The sequence below is a fragment of the Eumetopias jubatus genome, unplaced genomic scaffold, assembly GCF_037043125.1.
Source record: "Eumetopias jubatus isolate StellerSeaLion01/CBP00866 unplaced genomic scaffold, mEumJub1_p1.0 scaffold_5, whole genome shotgun sequence".
Taxonomy (NCBI): Eukaryota; Metazoa; Chordata; class Mammalia; order Carnivora; family Otariidae; genus Eumetopias; species Eumetopias jubatus.
Genome location: NW_028274811.1, coordinates 86,635,922 through 86,653,540, shown reverse-complemented (window position 1 = coordinate 86,653,540; position 17,619 = coordinate 86,635,922). Strand labels below are relative to the sequence as shown.

General features: G+C 36.4%; 1 pseudogene; it reads left to right on the top strand.

Annotated features, from left to right (window-relative positions):
- The first annotated feature begins 3,412 nt into the window (after positions 1-3,412).
- Positions 3,413-4,156, top strand: LOC114208604 (thioredoxin-dependent peroxide reductase, mitochondrial pseudogene; annotated as a pseudogene).
- Positions 4,157-17,619: the final 13,463 nt, after the last annotated feature.

Genomic DNA, 17,619 nt, shown 5'->3' with positions numbered 1-17,619 from the left:
CTTCGGTCCTACTGGGAATAGGACACTGTCCAGTGTGCATCCTCCTTCTCTACCACCAACTTGGAAACAAAGGGGAAACTCCCATGAAAGTGTAGGGATACAGTTCTCCATGAGACTCTCATGTTTCTGCAAAATATGCAAGCATAACTAATTGCTCTTTCGTTCTAGTTTACCTTTATACAGGTTTTTGTAGAGTAAAAGCTTTAGCCTCTCCTTGCAGAGCCAAGTGCAGGTCTGTTTGCTGTCCAGTATAATAAAGATGTTTCCCTTTGGGGCAAACATTGGCAGGTTTGTTCCCAGCTCATTAACAGATTCAGGTTCTCTAAGTTCAGAGTTCCACTGCATGCTCTTCATCCACCCAGGCCCCCTCCCCCCACACCATGGGACTTGGGAAGCAAGGAAAACCAACTCATGATGCTTGCTGTGCTGTGATTCACAAAGTCTGTTGTCTCTAGTACAGGATTCTCTTGTCTTCTGGTAGCATGAAAATGTGACAGACTAACCTGTCAGCTTGAGAGTAGATAAAAATTCATATCGTTTACAGTTCTTGACAAAAAGCGTGTGAGAACATGGAAATGTGGTATTGGTAGCCTAGAGGGCTCAGAAATCTCTTCTGATTGGGAAGTGCAGGTGGCTGAGGGAAATTGTCCCAGGAGAGGTAATACCCGATGTAAGTCTTGAAAGATGAGCAGAAGGTGGCTGAGTGAAGAAGGCTAAAAGACGTGACGAATTCCAGGCAAAAGAAATGAGATACAGATGTGCATATGTTTGTGGGAAATTGGAATGTTAGAGCTCGGATTGCAAGGGGTTGGGCTTGGCAGGGGGATCTAAAAAGCGGTTTGGGAATATACTGATAAAAGAAAGAAGAAAAACTGATTTCTAGATTTTCTGCTCTGCTAACAGTCTCATGTGAATAGCCTTATTTTATTAAGATCGCAACTTTCTTGGGTAGGTATTACTAGCCTTTATAAAGAAATTAAGGCTCTGAGAATTTGAATAATTTCTGTAAGGTTAAAAAGCAAATAAATACTAGAACAGTGGTATAAAACCAATGTTCTTTCCATACCACCTTCAATCACTTGGTGAGGATTTTTAAATTTTTATTCTGTAGGTAATGTCAGGAACCATCTGTCTTTTTACATTTTTTTTTTGTTGTTATTATTTTCTTTTATCCTTAATGTCAGGATGTCCTGATTAAGTGCATGGTAGATGGGCAGTTTGGAAGCAGCATGAGTTATTGGATAAGGGTTGTCTGGTAAGTATGAGAATAGTTATGAGATCATTGTAGTGATCCATTTGAGCGTCTTTAAAGAGACTGAATTGGGTAATGAAAATCATGATGGAGAAGAGAGTTTAATTCATGGAGTTTGGAAGTATAGTATATCATAAAGGTGAAATGATTAAAAAGAGAAGTGCAGAGGTTTATAACTTGGATGCCTAGATGATTTCAATTAGCTGAAATAGGTGATTCTGGTGGAGGAACTTTGAGGGACAACATTGTGAATTAAATTTATAAAATAAATAAGATAGGAAAGAGTGAACTTCTGGTGGTGAAATTTCAGGCAGTTTTTGCTTTGAGGAAGATAAATTTTGAAATTAGAGATGTTCAGTTTTTCATGGAGTTGACAAATTATTTTTTATTGGTAATTACAACATAATAATTAAAAATTTTAAATTGTACAGATATTAGACTGCATTTAGCAGAAATATTTTCTAGTAAGAAACACGAACACACACAAAAGGATATATGAGTATTAACAAACTATAGAAATGATCCCTGAACAGAAATGACAAATACCCACCATTTGCATCGACATGGTTGGAACTGGAGGGGATTATGCTAAGTGAAGTAAGTCAAGCAGAGAAAGACAATTATCATACGGTTTCACTCATATGTGGAACATACGGAATAGCACGGAGGACCACAGGGGAAGGGAGGGAAATCTGAAGGGGGAGAAATCAGAGAGGGAGATGAACTATGGGAGACTATGGACACTGGGAAACAAACTGATGGTTTCAGAGGGGAGGGAAGTGGGTGGAGGGGGTAACAGGGTGATGGGCATTAAGGAGGGCACGTGCTGTGATGAGCACTGGGTGTTATACATAACTGATGAATCATGGAACGCTACATCAAAAACTAATGATGTACTATACAGTGGCTGACTGAACATAATAAAAAAAATGAGTATTAGTATGTTAATTTGCCCACTCTACTTTTTACTGTACTTCATTAAAATTCTTCTTAGTAATATGGGGCCCCTGGGTGGCTCAGTTGGTTAAGCATTCAACACTTGATATTGGTTCAGGTCATAATCTCAGGGTTGTGAGATCGAGCCCGGCATTGGGCTCTGCACTGGGAGTGAAACCTACTTAGGATTCTCTCTCTCCCTCTGCCCCTCCCCTGCTCATGCTCTCTCTCTAAACAAAAAAAAAAGTCTTATTAGTAATATTATTTCAGATTTTTACTGAAATAACAATTCCCCTCCCTGACTAAATAATTTTGGCTCAAAACAGTTGGCAGATTCCTCCTTTTCTATACCTTCTAATCAGCTCTCTGTGAAACCCCTTCCAAAAATTGAGTCCTTAAAAAGATTAGAAGAAGGGTGGCTCATGCCCAGAAAAAAGGCCAAGATTTCTTTAACTTTGGCAATTGACTTTACTCATTCTTTACACTAGCTTGTAAAAAGAAAGTCTGAATACTTTGTACCATCTGTGGATTTAAATGGGTTTCTCCTACTACTCAAAAAGATGTAGCTTTCTTTTGAAAATGAAAAAAAAATGTTTCTTTTGCAAAACTTTTTGTTGAGCAAAAAGATTGTGTAAATGCACATAGCAAGTTTCAGATCACTGTTTAGTCAGAGCTCCAGTTAACTGGCTGATTCACCACCACCACCGATGCCAGGATCATTTTTCTCACTTAACGATGGGGATAACTGGCTGAACGTAAACCAATGTTCATTCATCCAGGTGTGTTACCTAACAACTGATTCATTCTTAAGTTTTTCATGAGGAAGCACACACACACACACACACACACACGCACACACACACACATACACACACCAAAGAGGAGGAGGGTAATAGTAAAATGGGAGCTGTTACATGATGGAAATAAACACTTGAAAGGGAGATTCTTTATTACCTTGCAAATGCAATTTGCCCCTCAAATTCCTGTACAGAAAGATTTTTTTTTAAAAGATTTTATGTATTTATTTGACAGAGAGAGACACAGCGAGAGAGGGAACACAAGCAGGGGGAGTGGGGGAGGGAGAAGCAGGCTTCCCCCTGAGCAGGGAGCCCGATGTGGGGCTCGATCCCAGGACCCTGGGTTCATGACCCGAGCTGAAGGCAGACGCTTAATGACTGAGCCACCCAGGCGCCCCAGAAAGATTTTCAACAGTAGACAGTTCGCATGTTTGAATATGAAAGTCAGGGCATTTCTCTTTACCTTACAAGTAAGGCCTCTGCAGCCCTTAGACTTGCTGCTTTCTGAAGAACATGCCTGACAAATGTATTGTGGTCTGGTTCTGGTCAAGCAAAATTCACTTTTAGCACCAGTTCCTCATAACATGCTCCTGCTGTCACCCAGCATGCGCCCTATTTTAAGGTCACCACCATTATCAATGGGCAGTTCAAAGACCTAAGCTTTGGTGACTTTAAGCTGAAATACTTGGTGCTTTTCTTCTATGCTTTGGATCGCACCTTTGTGTGTCCTACAGAAATTGGTGCTTTTAGTGACAAAGCCAACAAACTTCACGATGTGAACTGTGAAGTTGTGGTTTCAGTGGATTCCCACTTCATCTGTCTTGCCTGGATCAACACAGTAAGGAAGAATTGTGGTTTGGGCCACATGAACATCGCACTCTTGTCAGATTTGACTAAACAGATTTCCTGAAACTATGGCGTGCTGTTAGAAGGCCTGGGCATCGCTCTAAGAGGTCTCTTCATCACTGACCCCAGTGGAATCATCAAGCAGTTGAGTGTCAATGATCTCTCCGTGGGCCGAAGTGTGGAAGAGACCCCCCGCCTGGTGAAGGTGTTCCACTTTGTGGAAACCCATGGAGAAGTCTGCCCAGCAGACTGGACCCCAGATTCTCCTATAATCAAGCCACATCCAACTGCTGCCAAAGAATACTTTGAGAAGGTAAATCAGTAGATCATCCCATGTGTACCCATTGCTTCTCACATCAGGAAAGAGACACAGGTGGAACTCACTTTTAGCATTTGAAAGATGATTATTTATAGAAGACAAAACACCAATTATGCTTATATTCATAAATAATACTCTGTTTTCTTTTTGTAACATTGGCTAAGGCTTTTAAATGTACTCACACACGTAAAGTGTCCTTTATTGGTAACTCTTGATGGCTAGCTAGTTTATAGAATGCTAGTTCACATAATCCTTGGATTGTGTCTTCAATGGGAAGATGAACCATTCTTCTTTCTTGGCCTTTCTTGAACTTTCATGTACACCAGAGTAGTACAGCAAAGTACCGAAGCTTCTGATCAAGGGTCCTGAAAGTTTCTTCTAGAATTTCTTTGCACTAAATTGAATCTTCTTTTAAGGGAACAAAGATCATAATCCTACATAGTTTTAAGGTGTTAACTTCAGTGGTCTAATTCAACTCTTGCAATGGTTGTATATGTACTTGAAACAAATGCGAATCATGTTTTTAAAAAAACACGGTGGCAAAGTGATTTAAGTGATCATGCGTGTTTCTCATCCCTGAGATTAATATAGTTATTTTACTTGTTAGCTGACATAGGGTCTACATACAATTCTAGATATTGATTGGTTGTAGTTATAAAGGATATTTATTGAATCCAGAAATTGCATTTTGAAACCATTGTAATAATTTTCTTTTCTGAAGTGCTCAATGCAAAGTACATAATAAAAATTTTAAAAAATATACATCAAAAGAAATGTTCGACTATATATTCAGTTAGAATAGCAGTAAGAAAGTATGTGACTTCTAGTTTGATGTATTCAAAGCTTCATTTCATAGTAAACCCAAGATATTTATTTGCTAAAAATGCTATCACAGTAATCAGGGCCTTCAAAATTTGATCTGCAAACAGAAAGACTAGAAGTTGAAGTGAATTATCCTCTTTGCATCAGGGGTCATCAGGTCCTGATCATCATATTTTTTTCTAGCAAATATTTTCAGCTTTGAGGGCCTTACTGTCTGGTCTCAGTCATAGCTACTCAACTCTGCTATTGTAGTGTGAAAGCAGCCATAGACAACACATAAATGACTGAGTGTGGCTATGTTTCAATAACACTTGATTTACAAAATCAGGTTATAGGCTGGATTTAGCCAGTGAACTATAGATTTCCAACCCCTGGTTTAAATTATTCTTATATTTGAATGTGAGGGCAATCTGGCTGCGACATCTGTCACCCCATTGATCGCCAGGTTGATTCGGCTGATCTGGCTGGCTAGGCTGGTGTCCCCTTCCTCCCTCATTGCTCCATGTGCATCCCTCCTAAAGCTGCGTGCTTGGTCGAAGAGGACACCTTCCCCGATAGAGGAGGACCATTCTTCGGTCAAGGGTATAAGAGTAGCTGCGCTCCCCTGCTAGGACCTCCAAACAAGCTCTCAAGGTCCATTTGTAGGAGAACGTAGGATAGTCAAGCCTCCAAGACTCCAGACACATCCAAATGAGACACCACATGTGGCAGTCTGCCTTTCTTTAAAAAATTTAAAAAAAATAATAAATAAAAAATAAGTTATTCTTATATTTGCATCCAAGCCCCAACTTTCCAGTGTTTAGTACAATGCTTAAAAGGGACATAATTAAGTTTTGTTGAATGAATAAATGAATTATTAAAATAGAGTCATAGAAAAACTGTGAATTCATTCACAAATTCAACATGTATATATTCAGTATCAGATACAGGACACAATTCTAGACTCTGGAGCTACGAGAGTAGGCTAAACTGGCCAAAAATAAAATCCCTGCCCTTATAGACATTACGTTCTTGAGGGACAGCAAACAATACTTGAGATAAATAACACAATATGTAGTATGTTAAATGGAAATAGTAGGTAATTAAGAAATAAGGCACAGGGGATAGGGCTTGTGAGGAGCACTGGCCATTTTAGATTAGGTAGCCAAAGAAGGCTTTATATAAAGGTTACATTTGAGTAAAAACCAGAAGAAAGTGGGAACAACACGTTCTAGGCATAAGAAACAACAAATGCAAAAGATCTTAAAGAGGTGTATTAGTGTTTTAAAGGTGTCAATTCTTTTTCTATTTTCTTCATATTTTAAACAAAGCACTTTTTCAAATAAGATATTATTTACATGTAATGAAATACACCCATTTTAAATGTAATGAATATAGTTTATGATGTCATGTGCTCCATAGTTCTTGAATGTTTGACATGCCCCTCAAATATAGATATTAACTTAAAATAGCCATAGAAACTATTCAGAAAAAAAGCATCATCAAAATAAATGAAAGTTTCTCATACACATATTATACTCGGTAAGTAGTAAGAACATCAGTTTAATACAAAAGCTCAACAACTAGGTAAAAATATTACATGTCCAGTTTCCATTTTTAGATCATCTAGTGTTTATTTTTATAATTGTCATAATATGTTTAATCCTTGGTTTCCTGAGGTAATCTTTCAGACAGTTATATAGTTACATATACAGTAAACAGCCACTAGCCACAGGTAGCTGGTAAGCATTTGAAATGTGTCTAGTGATGTGCTCGAAGTGCAAAATTCACATTTGATTTCAGACTTTCAGAAGAAATGTGAAATAACTCATTCATAGTTTTTATATTGATCATATGGTCTGAAATGATAATATTTTGGATAAATTGGGCTAAATAAAATATATCACTAAAATTAATTTCACCAGTTTCTTTTTAATGTGGCTACCAGAAAATTTAAAATTACACATGTGGCTCACATACTTCTGTTGGCATTGCTACTTTAGATGTAATAGCAGACTCCTCCTCTACCTGACTTCTCAGTTACATATACTTTTTACATTTTCATGATTTAAAACATTCACGTTTCTTCGATTTCTTCTTGCATTTGATTTTTGAGATCTATGAAGTCATTTAAAATTTTTTCTTTACTTTTTATTTTATGTTTAAATATTATCACAAGTATATTGGTGGCCTATGTCAACCAACAGGTTACAGGAGTCTAAGGCACTAACATCTCTAGAAACAGACATTTTCTAAAACTGTCAGCTCTCACCTACAGGCAACAGGTAAAAATTTACTTCACTGTGGCTTTCAGATTTGCAGAGCTTACCCACAGAGATATTGTTTTCATCCATTTAGTTTTTTTTTTTAATTCGAAACATTCTTGTGGTGAGCATAGCATACTTTATAGAGAAGTTGAATCACTATGTTGTACACCTGAAACTAATGTAACATTGTGTATCAACAATACTCAAATTAAAAAATTTAAAATAGAATTCTATGTTGCCTTAGAAATGCTTAAGAGCACGTAAGTATGAAAAGATACCCAAAGGAACAAGTAAACTGTGAAGTGCCTGAGCAAGTTGCAAGGAAGCTCAGCACATTAGTTACCAATGTCAAAGTAGCAAGGCTGTCAGTGGATTTTTAATCCCCTTCCATTACCTATCAGTTTTTTTTTTCTAAGCCCGCGGATCTCTCCTTTTCATAGATTAAAGAGAACAACACATTTTCTTTAAGTTCTTTGATTCCAGAAAGATCTTTTGGGTCAAGAATTTGACTCTTTTGTTGCACAATCTTTCTAATGTTTATTTGAAAATAATTTATGAACATACGACAAAGTGCATAAATGCAGAAGCTAATATATTTAGCAAATGTAAACCTAATGCTTAAATTAACTGTTAATATTTTGACATATTTGCCTCAGATTTCCTTTTAATAAATTAAATGGTAACAATACATGTTCTCCTTTGCGGTGCCTCACAACTTTATTACCACCCTGATATCATAGTTCATGGCTTTGCATGTTTTTGAACAGTAACTGTAAATATTTGTCTTTGTAAACAAGGCAAAGAAATTATTTTTTGAAAGAAGAATTTAAAAAATGGTATTATACTGCTTCTTTCAGCAATTTGACTTTTAAAATCAAAATTACTTTGAGAGAGCTACTGATGGTGATACATGTAGAATCATTTAATATATTTAAACTACTGCATAGTTTTCCATTGTAAAAAAAAAGTTTATTCTGTACCCTATGGAAGGACAAATAGGATTTATCAATTTTTTTGGCTATTATGAACAGTGTTGCTATGAATATCCTAGTAAATATTTTCTTTGTGAGGATTTTCTAAGTTCAGATACATAGTAGCAAAATTGCTAGATCGTAGGGTATGCACATACCAACTTTAATAAGTATAACCAAATAATTCTCCAAAGGGTTTATACCAACTTACATTTCTTTTTTTTCTCTTTTTTAAAGATTTTATTTATTTATTTGAGAGAGAGAGAGAAAGCACGAGCAGGGGGAGAGGCAGGGGGAGAAGCAGGCTACCCGCTGAACAGGGAGCCCGATGTGGGACTCAATCCCAGGACCCTGGGATCATGACCTGAGCCAAAGGCAGACGCTTAACTGACTGAGCCACCCAAGTGCCTCGCCAACTTACATTTCTGTCATCAGGATATGGGAATCTGTTTCTTCACATACTTACTGATATTTGTTATTAGATTTATTTGTTTTTGTCAATTCTGATCAATGTGGAAAAGAACTTCAGTGTGGTTGTGATTTTTATGACTGTGTTTGAAAATCTTCATTGGCCATTTGGCTTTTGTTTATTGTGAATTACATTTCACATATTTTGATCATTTTCTTTAGATTGCTTGCTTTTCATTATTTTTTCTAAAAAATATATTTTAATACTAATTCTTCGGCAGTTACATATTTTTAAATATCTTATTCTAGTCAATGGCTTGCTTCTTTTTTTTTTTTTTTTTAGAAATGGAGAGACAGAGAGAGGGGTGGGGATGGTCAGAGAGACAGAAAGAGAATCTTAAGCAGGCTTCATGCCCAGCACAGAGCTCGACATGGGGCTTGATCTCACAACCCTGAGATCATGACCTGAGCCGAAATCAAGAGTTGGCCCCTTAACCAACTGAGCCAACCAGGCATCCCATGGCTTGCTTTTCTGTTTTGTTTATGGTATTGTTTGTCATATAGAAATTCCAAATTTTACTGATCTTTTTTATGATTTGGAGATTTTTTAAAAAAATGGATATATAATTGACATAACATTGTGTAAGTTTAAGGTGTACAGCATGTTTTTTGCTACATTTATATATTGCAATATGATTACCACCATAGTGTTAGCTAATACCTCCATGACCTCACATAGTTATTATTTCTTTTTTGTGGTCAAAATATTTAAGATCCAGTCTTTTAGAAATTTTATTTTTTTAAAAAAAGATTTTATTTATTTATTTGACAGAGAGGGAGAGAGAGAGCACAAGCAGGGGGAGTGGCAGGCAGAGGGAGAAGCCGGCTCCCCACTGAGCAGATCCCAGGACTCTGGGATCATGACCTGAGCCGACGGCAGATGCTTAACTGATTGAGCCACCCAGGCATCCCATGAAGCCTCTATTTTGATGGTGAAATATTTTGGGGGATTCAATATAAATACATGGTCATTTCCACTACCTACAAATGTATAATACTCTTGCCTCCACACATACAATTTACTTTTTATAAATTTGAAATATGTGAATATTAAGAAGTTTGGAGATAAGATGTTAATCTAGTAAAGAGAAAAAATCCTTAGATTGCATGGCTATAATCATTTTTTTAAAATTTCTATTTGCTGAGAGTTTCTCTGATAGGAGATATTTATTCTTTACTTACATTAACTTAAAAATCTTTTAAAAGACTCAAAGTTTTAGGGGCTTCTGGGTGGTGCAGTTGGTTAAGCGTCCAACTCTTGGTTTCAGCTCAGGTCATGATCTCAGGGTGGTGAGATTGAGTCCCATGTGGGGCTCCATGCCCTGTGTTGGTGTCCTCGCTCAGTGTGAAGTCTGCTTAAGACTCTCTCTCTCCTTCTCCATCTGCCCCTTCCCCCTGCTCTCTCTCTCTCTTTCTATCTCTAAAATAAAATAAATAAATCTTTAAAATAAAGATTCAAACTTTATATTTAGCAGCATTTCCATTGACTGGCTCAAGTAAATAATCTATTTTGAGGATTTCTATAGACTTAAACTTTAATTCCTTATTCAAACCTTACGTTGAAAACCATTAGCTTACAGTCATCTTGACTCTGGGGCAGATTGGGATAGATCTAAACTTGACCCAGCTATTTAAAATAGTTAATGAACCAGAAATTCTATCACAATTTCCTTGATATTACTTTTATTATCCCTATGCCTGCATGGAGCCTTCTTTATTGATAAATAGAAGGGCCACAGTGAGATGACATATTATTCAATAATCTGTGTAGCTATTGTATTTATTATGATCTTTTACATTAGTTCCTCAAATTATAGGAAAAACAGGCACTCTTATTAACAAGCCTAGAGCTGACTATATATCCTTATTTCTCTCTTATACACCCTCTTATAAATGCATACAACCTGACTCTAGCCTAATCTTGTCCATGGATTTTAATACCCAGTCTTGAATCATTGTCATTATTTTCCTCTATCAGCACAAAGTCTTGAAATGTTTTTGTTCTGTATTGTTTTCCATCCTTCTTATAGAATCAGCCTTAATTTTATCCACTTGCCTCTTTTCCAGAATTTTTCCTATATCCTGCTCTCTTCTATTTTTTTTAAAGTATATGGCTCTTTTTATATGCTTCCTTTTTTAAATGATTTTATTTAAAGTCCAGTTAGTTAACCTACAATGTAATATCAGTTTCAGGTATACAATTTAGTGATTCAACACTTGCATACAACACCTGGTGCTCAACACAATAAGTGCCCTCCTTAATACCATCACCTATTTAACCCATCTCAGCATCCACCCCCAACCCGCCCGCCTGTAACTATCAGTTTGTTTTCTATAGTTAAGAGTCTGTTATTTGGTTTGCCTCTCTTTTTTTCCCCTATGATCATTTGTTTTGATTTGTTTTGTTTTTGTTTTATGTGGAAGCTCAAGTATTATGCAGCCCTGAATGAAGTCGTTGGGTTGGGGAAAAGATTCGGGTATGGTGTGAGGTAGGACTAGGTCCTCTTGTAACCCTGGGCATGTGACATCCTTAGATATTCAGGCACTTTATAACATTTGTAACCTTGGAAGTCCTTGCACTCCCTAGTCTCCTTTACCTTGAGTAAAATTCAATTTTTCCTCTCATACAGGTCTATCCTTACCTAGCAGCCAGCACCTGCAGGAGATTATAGTGGCAGCTTATAATTATTGTGACATTTAGTAGGTGTCAAGAACTCTTGCTAAGTGCTGTATGTGTGTTTTCTCATTAGGGGAACACAGTGAAATCTATAACATAAGTGAAGATTTTATTTTCATTTTGCCAGTTAAGAAGTTAGAGCTCAGGCGCCTGGGTGGCTCAGTTGGTTAAACGACTGCCTTCGGCTCAGGTCATGATCCTGGAGTCCCGGGATCAAGTCCCGCATCGGGCTCCCTGCTCAGCAGGGAGTCTGCTTCTCCCTCTGACCCTCTTCCCTCTCGTGCTCTCTATCTCTCATTCTCTCTCTCTCAAATAAATAAATAAAATCTTAAAAAAAAATAAGTTAGAGCTCAAAGAGGTGAAATGACATGGATAGTAAACAATAGATTTTAAACATCTACCCATTTCAGTCAGCCTAAAAACTACAACATTTAACCACTATACTATTTTGCTTTAATATGAGGGGAAGATGCTAAAGGCAAAGTGACGAAGAAAGCTCTTTTTCTCAGTGCTCATGAAAACATACCTCAAGCATGTTACTGATCATTAAGGTGAAGTATCTGATATAATAATTTAAAAAAATACATGTTCTTACATCATTATTATCTGTTGAATATGTTTATGTCATTATACACTGTCCTCAGTGTGCTATCACCTGTGTACTCCTATTGTTGAAGGTAGCAGTAAATTGTCAATGATTCAAATAAGCACTTGGCAGGAAATGAGAAGTGCACAACATAAACCATCACAGATACTGTAATTGTGTGTAAAAATTTAAAAATAAAACACCCATTTTAATATTTTTTCTGACTCACTGTAGAACAATTATGTAAAATCTGTATCACTCACTATACACTGAGTAAGATAAAATTGCTGTGTTTCCAGTTATTCCTTCCTTTTTAGTGCCTTCTGATCTTTATTTTTTAAAAATTTTCCTGCCCTACTCATAGTAATGAGAAAGATAACATTGCCATATTTCAAGTTACTGCTTCCTTTTTGTTATTTTTGATCTGTTTTGCTTTTCTTCACATACTTATGTGTATGAGTAAGCTGACACTGCTGTTTTTTAAGCTGCTGCCATGTTGTCCTTTTTATCTGCTTTTCTTTTCAGTTAAAATTCACAGAAATACGGGGGAAAGCAATAATAATTTGAAAGATATTGTGAAACAAGAAAATGTGGAGAATTATATACTTTATTCCACTTTATTCCAGCATAGATTTAAGATGACTCTCAGAAATATATGAGGAATACCAACAATAGCAAAACAACAACAGAGTCAGAAGACGCTATGGAAAATGCAGTAATAAGAGAAAAAAAGATAGAAAATAGGAGAGGGAGAACAAAAAACATAGAATATAAAATATAAAGATCTAATATATATTTAATTGAAGTCCAAGAGGTATAGGAGAAATTGTATGGGGAAGAGGCAATGTTTAAAGAGATAATGGCTGTTGAATTCCTAATAATGATGGAAGATATCAGTATGCAAATTCGAGGCCAAAAATAAAGAGCAAAGCAAATAAAAACAAATCCACACCTAGAAATATAATGTGGAATTGCTGAAAACAAAAAAAAATAAAGAGAAAAAATCTCATAATCAGCCAGAGAAGTAAGATGGGGCTACCTTCAGATGAGTAACATTAAAGGTAAGTTTCACTGTTGACTCAGGTCATCTGCTTTAGAGTGACGAGGAACATGGTAAGACAAATAAGTTCCCTTAGCATGAGCTGATTGCCATATTTCAGTTGTTGCTGAAATATGACTTCCATGGTTAGAAGGAATTCTGTGTGGAACAGTAGACATTCTGTAGAACCGTGGATGGTGGTTTTGGGAGAAATAATGTGGTCAGGGAAGGCAAATGCTTCCCAGAATAAATATTCACCCCAACGAGAGCAAAGTACTGCCCCCCCCTTTTTATGATGACAATGGTCTAATGTAATTAATCTGCCGCTGGTAGCTGACTGGTTACTGACTTGTTCCCATGATGAATGATGCCATGTTGATCTCTGGTATTGGCACCCAGTCAATGTGGCTCTAGCTGGACAGCCTTACTGAGTGGAAAATCATTTGATGAGTCTGTGCATAACTCCTAACCCTGCTTGCATGGCCAATTTATTTATGAACTCACTTATCAAGTACAGGGATGGCTTGGGAATGAGGCTGATTTATATATACAAAACAGATCATCTTGTCCATCTTGTCAGATTATTAAGATTCATCTTTGCTAAAATGACTACTTGGTGAGCATTTGCATGGGACAAATATGTTTAGAATCTGTACTTATTTGGAACAGTTCTTCCACATGCCATAACTGTCCACGTCAGGAAATGCCAACATATAATCCAGAACCATCTATAACCTGTCTTGAAGTTCTTTTTCTCAGATCACAGAGCTCCTCATGAAGCTATAGGTGTGGATATATAAAGTCCTGAGAATATAATTTTCTTTTTTCAAGTTCTCATAAGCATTTAGAAATCATCAACCAACCCTACTATATTTCTTATATCCGATTAAAATATCTGATGGGGATATTTCTTATATCTGATTAAAATATCTGATGGGGGGCGCCTGGGTGGCTCAGTCAGTTGAGTGTTTGACTATTGGTTTTGGCTCAGGTCATGATCTTGGGGTTCTGAGATCAAGCTCCATGTCAGGCTCTGTGCTAGGCTCAGAGTCAGCTCGAGATTCTCTCCCTCTCTCTCTGCCTCCCCCCCACTCTATCTCTCTCTCAATAAAAATAAAAAAAATACCCGATGGGAACAATAATTCAGCCACCCAAAGCTGTAATTGATAGTCATTTGATCATGGGCAAATGTAGGTAATAATTTAAGTCACTATTTTGCTACTGCATGCAATGGACTATTAGTATTCCATTTGCCACTGGCAATAGGATCATTAATGCCTATAAATCCAGGTGGTAACATTTCCTATAATTTCTTTCCATATATGGCTTTGAGTTAGAGTTGGCCATCTGAGAATTTTGCACAAAATTTGGAAGACAGAAGTGAAACAGCCACCATTACTTTCTGAGGGTCATCAGATCTGGCAGCTAGAAGTGCCTGACTCCCTAAATTCTCTTGCCAGCTCCAAATTGTCTAATTATGACAGTTCTTCAGGAGGGTGGACTCAGCTGCTTAATGAGCTTTCTCTGACCCATTAATAGACCTTTTGGGACTCTTATTTTTCTAATCTACGATTGCCTTGGGGAATAAGTCACTTATTCTATAATATTCATAGTGGTTTTGTTTTGTGATTGAAACTTCACTAATACAGAGAAAAGGTAAAAATAAGAAATATGAATGAATAAAAGGATATCACTGCAGAAATTTAAAAGGATAATAAGGAAATTGTATAAACAACTTTCAGCCAAAATATTTGAAAACTAAGATGAATTGGACATATTTCTTGAGAAACAACTACCAAAACTGACACAATATGAAATATATAATTTAAATAGCTATATACCAATTTTTAAAAAATTGAATTCAGTGGAGAAAAAAGAAAGGAATTCAAAACCAATAACCTTACTCAGAAGTAACTTCCAGGCTCAGATAGTTTTACTGGTGAATTCTATCACACAATAACAATTTTATACAAATATTAAGGAAAAAATAATAAGCTTACACAAATATTAAGGGAGAAATAACAATTTAAACAAACTCTCAGAAGATAAAGAAGGCTGCAAGACATGCATATTTGATTTCAATATCAATTATTAAGTTAATATCAATACATATACACATATATGTACATGTGTATAACTATCAATCTACCTGTATATATGAAACAATCACAACTTTACAGAATAGAAAAGAGAAAAAAAGAATTTTTTTCCCTGAATTATTTCAGAGTAAGATGCAGACCCAATGCCTCAATGACACTTCAGCCTGCTGACCAAGAATTTTGGCAGTTAAAGGAGACCCCATGCAAGCAGAGGCAACTGACACTGAAATACTGAAGTAGAAGTGCTTTTACACAAAGAGAAGAGGGAAGAATATGTTTTGCGGCTAGATAATCCACCTGAATTCCTCTTCATACTCTCTTGCCCAATTTTGATGGTAAATGGACAGGTGCAGTAGCCATAGCCTGAGAAGGGTATTAAGACCAGAAACTAAGATACCTCAATTAATAAGATGGATAAGGTGAACAGAAACTTTTTCAGATAACTCAAAGAAAGACCATTTGAAATGTAAATGAGATAGATTTTGACTAATTAAAGTAAATGCTATTTGTCTCAAGTAATAAGCAAATGGAAATATTGATCCAAGAATTCCTACAGACAGAAAATATCCATCAACTAAAATGTCTTGATAAATTTAGAAACAGAGGACCCATCTTCTTAAAAGAATTAAGGATACACCTCATTAAAAATCATCATTGGACAGCCACATGTAGAAGAATGAAACTAGACCATTTTCTTACACCATACACAAAGATAAACTCAAAATGGATGGAAGACCTAAATGTGAGACAGGAAAATCTTAGAGGAGAACACAGGCAGCAACCTCTTCGACCTTGGCAGCAGCAACTTCTTGCTGGACATGTCTCCAAAGGCAAAGGAAACAAAAGCAAAAATGAACTATTGGGACTTCATTAAGATAAAAAGCTTCTACACAGCAAAGGAAACTACTGGTTATTTACTCCAAAGACACAAGGATATAAAGGATACAAACATACTCCTTTCTTCCTACTCTCTGATAGTCTATATTTAATCAATATGTTTCTCCATGCCCTCCTGTAAACTCTCTACCCCTCCCTTTCTATCCTAGCCAAAGCCCTTAAAATATCATATTTTTGATAAGATTTTTATTCTTAGACTTCATGCCTTCAATTTCTTGCTTGTGCAGTTAACCAAATGAATTATCTTAGAGTTTATTTCATGTTATTATTCACTTGTTTGAACACCTCTGACTTACCTGTAAACTTGTCTGTAACATTAGACCCAGAATCTCAGTATCTACTCATCACCTCACCCCTATAACATCCCAGACTTCTCCTAGGCTTCACTCAGATCTTTTGCCTATTCTGGTCTCAAGACCTCAAATTCCATCATCATATCTCTACAAGTATCTAAATCTTACCCATCCTCTAGAGCACAACTCAAGATTCATGCCTCATCTTTTCTGGCCTTAGCAGTAGATATTTATTTTGCCTTTCTCTGAATCTATATCACTTAGATTATTGCTTTGTTTCTGGGAAGTCGTTTAAATGGAATACCTAATATTTATTAAGTGAGTAATACCCAGTCTCTGAACACAAGTAGCTTATAGTCTGTAAGTTTTTAAGTAAAGTACCAATTTTCCATCATTCCCAGATGAAGTCTGGATTTCAATTTATGTCCACGTTTAGAGATATAACTTGAAAGAATATTAAAACTCAGAGTGGGATTAATATGATTCACAGATTCAACTCATTTATATGAAATTGAAATATTGAGCTTTGAACTTCTTAAATAATCCAACAAACCCACCTTATCTTAAATTTCACTTTTCTTTCCCACAGTGTGTTGTTTGCTGTTCTTTTTCTCATTCTGCCCAAACTGAAATGGCAGCCAAATGGCCAAATAAGATGAGGCACTTAAGGGGAATAAACAGCAACAACAACAACAACAACAATAACTCTAGCAGAACTCATGATAAATATTGCTTTAGTAAAAATCTTCATTTTTTAAAATTCTTTTATATTCATTATTACTGGTCATAGTGTTTGCCTCTTTTTTTTTAAGATTTTATTTATTTATTTGAGAGAGAGAGTGAGAGAGAGAGAGAGAGAGCACATGAGGGGGGGAGGGTCAGAGGGAGAAGCAGACCCCCTACTGAGCAGGGAGCCCGATGCAGGACTTGATCCAGGGACTCCAGGATCATGACCTGAGCCAAAGGCAGTCGCTTAACCAACTGAGCCACCCAGGCGCCCAGTGTTTGCCTCTTAATATTAGTTTTTGCCTTTGTCTACACTGGGGAAAAGTTGGAGCCAGACACTTGTCTTCTTACATGGCAAAATGAATTGCCCAATGGCTTAAAGATATTATATTTTTGTTCGGGGATAGAGCTGTAATTAATGTTTAAAATTAGGTTGATTAAAGGAGAAGGACAGTAATAATCATTTATAGAACTTTTACGTTATCTTGGACAAATAAGAGTTAAAATTTCTGAGACTTCAGAGATATGGACTGAATTTCATAACTTAGATCAAAATTTATCTAATGATGTTACTTCATTCCTGTATTACTCTTACAGATTAATTTTAAGTTCCTTACAGCTCTTTGAAAGGGCCCAAATAACTGA